Here is a 4,979-nt window from a genome sequence, read left to right on the forward strand (position 1 = left end):
TCAGAGACAGTAATGATTCTTGATTAAACTTTCAGTATTTTGAAAATCAAGTTAAATTTCTGAACATTTATACTGTTTAATTGTAATAGCACAATTTATAAATTATTGCAACTTTTCATTAAAATCCTGTCCTTCCTCAGTCTTCGTTGTGTTATATGTCTAACCTGTATTTTTAGAAGAGTTTCGTGTGCCAAAGTATCTGTGAAGAGAATTATATATTTTAATGAAATATTCTGTTTTTGAAATAAAACCACGAATAAATTACCTATTGTACATAGAATGTTGCCACCTAGATATTTTTTAAAAGAATAGAAAGTATTCTCATTTTGATGCAAGTAGCTTGCTTTCCTTAAAGAGGTTGTTGCCCTGTTTGAGTCTATTGGTGATAATTCGAAGTAGGTTACATATTATTTTTAGTTTTAAAATATTTAACAAATCTAGATTGAAACAGCTTGAAGACTTAATGTTTACCATAAATATAATTGTAGAAGAGTGAAGTAAAAATACATCACATATATGGATTGAGGTATAAACTATCACTAATTTGGTTTTTGATTTTTTTTTTTTTTTGGTAATTTGTTTGTACATGCCAGATGAAGTGTCCCTAAATAGGGCTTCACTGAATGACTTTTATTGGGGTTAAAAAAAATCACAGAAGCATAGTCACTTGCAGATAAAATATTGAAACACTGAGTTTGAAACTCTTCTCTGAATATCTGGTGCTCATTATAGCATAAACCACACATCATATAGTGCTTTACATTGTTGTTGGTTTTATTTTTCTTAGATATTAAAAAAATTAAGGTAGTTTATTAAAGATAATTTGAAAATATAAAAAAGAAGGAAATAGTTAAGGCTAGTTCTAACAGTACTATGAATACAGTTTTGTACTGTCATATTCTCTTGATATTATGTAATAATTATTTTCTTATATTAATGTAATATATTTTTCACTGCTGTGTAATATTTCATCTGATACATATACCACAGCACACTTAACTATTCTACTATCACTAGACATTTAAGATGTGTCATTTCTTCATGGTCATATATAATGCTGAAATGAGGGTCTTTGTAATTAAAGATTTTTTTTTCTTTCATATTTGGGAAGAATTTCTTGTGTCATGTTTTTATAAGCTACACCACTGAGGCAGAGTATTACTATATTTAGAATTCTTGATATCTGTTGCTAAACTGCCTTCAAAAAAGGCAGTGTCAATTTGTACTGCCAGTGACAATATATGAGAACGTCTGTTTTGCCATAATTCTAGCAGCAATGAGAATTGTCAAAACTGTTTTCTAGTTATTTTGACTGATCAAAATATTAATACTATCTCCTTATTGCTTTAATTTGTATTTATTTGGTTATTACAAATGTTGATAATTTCCTCAAGTTTGTTAACTTGATTTCTTCTGTGATTTGGCTGGGCATACTTTAAAAAAAGCATCATTATCATAAAGTTATTTATAATATTGTACAGTAATATATAGTGTTGTGATAATATATCATGTCCTATATATTGATACAACTCACACACCATACAATTCACCCATTTAAAGCAAACAGTTAAATGGGTTTTAATATATTCAAAGGGTTGTGCAACTATCACCACAATTAATTTTACAACATTTTCATCATTCCATCAAGGAATCCTGTGCCTATTATCAGTCATACCTTATTTCCCCCCAAGCTCCTTCACAGACCTAGGCAACCACTTATCTCTATGTCTCTATATGTCTACTTGTCCTGGATATTTTATATAAATGGAATCACACAACATAAGATCTTTTGTGACTGCCTTCTTTCACACAGTGTGAGTTTTCAAGAGGTAACCATGTTGGAGCTTGAAATAGCGTTTTCTTCTTGACTGCCTAATAATATTTTGTTGTACAGCTATAACATATTTATCCATTTATCAGTTGATGGATACTGGAGTTGTTTCTATATTTTGACTGTTATGAATAATGTTCCTATGAATATTTATGTACAAGTTTTGTGGAGGACACATATTTTCATTTGTCTTGGGTCTATAAGAGTTCAGTTGCTGGGTCCTATGGTAACTCCATGCTGAGTACTTTAAGGAATTGCCAGAGTGTTCATACTTGCTCTTATGCATGTCAATCTATTGATGTCTTGGTGCTGTTCTTACAGATTTGTATGAGCTCTTTATATAAGGCCAATGTTAGCCTTGGATACTTGCAGAAAGTATTTTAATCCCCATATATTGCTTGCCTTTAATTCGGATGAGTTTTTTTTTGTGTGCAAATATTTTTCAGTTCTATATTGTCAGTTCTGTCAATATTTCATTTTGTAACTTGTTTCATTGTTACTAAGCTTTTTAAAAAACCATTCCTTGGCTGGGCAAGGTGATGCATGCCTGCGGTCCCAGCTACTCAGGAAGCTGAGGAGGAAGGATTGCTTGAGCCCAGGAGGTTGCAGCTATGGTGAGCCATGATGGTGCCACTACATTCCAGCCTGGGTGACAAAGCGAGTCCTTGTCTCAAAAACAAACAAACAAACAATTCCTCTGTGGAGTTTGAATCATATTAATATTTATTTTCTTGTAATTTTTCTATAATTTGATCTTTTTAAATATTTTATTACTTTATTTAGGTCATTTGGGTGGACGATGTGAGATTAAAATAAAAGTGGATTTATTTTTATTCCCAATTATCTAACCAGTTGTACCATTACCATTTTTCTGAACACTTCCTCTTTCCCTGCTGAATTTGTCTTCATATTGCCTCTTTTATTTATTGTTAATTTTTTACATGTCCTAATGTCTGTTTTGGTCAGCATGCCTATTCCTGTACCAGGACCACTTTGTTTAAATTACTGAAAGTTTAGAACATGTTTTATACCCAGGAAAACAGCCATATTTCCCTCAATCCAGCTCCTCATGTTTAATCAATCATCTTTTCCAAAAATTTCTTAGTGACTCCTATTTCTTTCCAGATGTTTCCCAGCTTTTTCCAAAGTTCTGTTATGTTTTCTAAATACTGTTGGAATATCTATTGTGCTTGCATGAAATTCTCAATTAAAATTCAAGAGACTTGACATTTTAATAGCAGTAAATTTTGTCAACCAGGAACCTGGTATATCTCTCTGGTTATAGTTTTTTGAAAAAGCTCAGCCAAGTATTGTACTCATTATATGTGAATCACATAACATTTACTCCCCACTGGAGCAGCTCCAGGTTCTGAGGGGCCTAAAGCTTATGTGATTTTGGGGGGTTTTCTTAAAGAAAATGAATAGAAAATTAGAAATACAAAATTAGGTACCTAGTCTTGCAAGGAGCCTGGGCAAGTAGTGGACTCTGGGGCTGCCTTTATTTTCTAGGCAGTTGGCTTCTTTTCACAGGTATGTCTTTGTTGATCTTGTTATTACATATTTGTAATATCTATCCTATGGACAATATATTACAAATACATTATTTATATAGGAATTGAAGCTATGAACTAAACTTAGAAAATACCTTGAATAAAACTGTTTTCTGCTTTTCCATTTTGGAATGTTTGTACAAACAATCATACTATGTGGCTAGCGATAACCTTGTATCATCTTCTGTAAAGGTCATTAATAAATGTTTTTTAGTGATGACTGATAAACTCAGTATTTACTAAGGCCATAGCTAGATGAATTTGCTACTCACCAAGTTTAATGCTTCGATGCAACATAATTTTGCCCATAATGCAGAGTGTAGGCTACAGACTTGTACATGTAAAATAACATACTTTGCATCATAGACTGGGTTTTTAATACAACTTTTTTTTCTTTTAGAGCGAGGATCTTACTCTGTTGCCCAGGCTGGAGTGCGGTGGTATGATCATGGCTCACTGCATCTTTTAGCTCCTGGAGTCAAACAATCCTCCCACCTCAGCCTCCCAAGTAGCTAGAGCTGCAGGTACGTGCCACCATGCCAAGCTAACTTAAATTTTTTTTTTTTTTTTAAGAGACAGAGTCTTGCTATGTTGCCCAGGTTGGTCTTGAACTCCTGGACTCAAGGGATCCTCCCACCTTAGCCTTCTGAAGCACTAAGATTACAAGCTCAAGCTACCACATCCAACTTTAATATGACTTTAATGCTCTAAACTCAGAGTATATGTATAAAGACTTTCAGCAGTTTTCATCCTAGAAATTATTCAAGAAACCGTGTATTTGACCTGGTTTCTTGGATTAAAAATAGCCAAATAGGAAGAAAAGCTTCCTAATGAAATACTCTAGAACTTAAGTCAATAACTAGGTTGAAAGAATCTCATTAGGTACTTATTCTATTTACAAAACAAATGAAAACTATTGACAAGATTATTTGGTAGCTGTATCCTACTGCTACAGCATTTTATAAGATAAGGGATCTCATTTTCAAAGGCCATTTGAAAACCACGTATTTTAGAAATTTCAGAAGACATATCATTTATCACTTCTGTTTTACTTTTTGATGGTTTTGAATTCTAATGTAGTGATTGTAGGACAACGGAAAAGTGGACAGTTCGTTATTTATTAGTTAATTAAATTAGCTGTCATCTTTGTAGATAATATGGATTTTGGGAAACTCACAAAATCCTGTAGTACCCAAAGCTTCCCACCAAGTGGTTTAGAGGCACGCAACACATTATGGTTTATGGCACTGAGAATACCAACCCTAGTCCCTAATTGTCCAAATAATCAAGAATATGGGGATGTTTTTAGCTAAGACTTTTGGTTTCAGTAACCCAGGATACCTATTCACAATAAAGAATGCTCAGATAATTGTGGTTTTAACTGCTAGTTAAGTTTAGTTGTATGATTAACTGTATGTTTGAGATATGGGATTAAGAAAGGATGCAGTAAAATACAAGCAGTTTTAGTGATTTAATTAGCACACCAAAAAGGTGGAGGGAAAAGCTCACACTCACCTTAAATTGTTTTTGGGCCAGGCACAGTGGCTCACACTTGTAATCCCAGCACTTTGGGAGGCCACGGTGGAGGGGGGTGGGGT

The sequence above is a fragment of the Cebus imitator genome, unplaced genomic scaffold, assembly GCF_001604975.1.
Source record: "Cebus imitator isolate Cc_AM_T3 unplaced genomic scaffold, Cebus_imitator-1.0 Scaffold456, whole genome shotgun sequence".
In the NCBI taxonomy this organism is placed as follows: Eukaryota; Metazoa; Chordata; class Mammalia; order Primates; family Cebidae; genus Cebus; species Cebus imitator.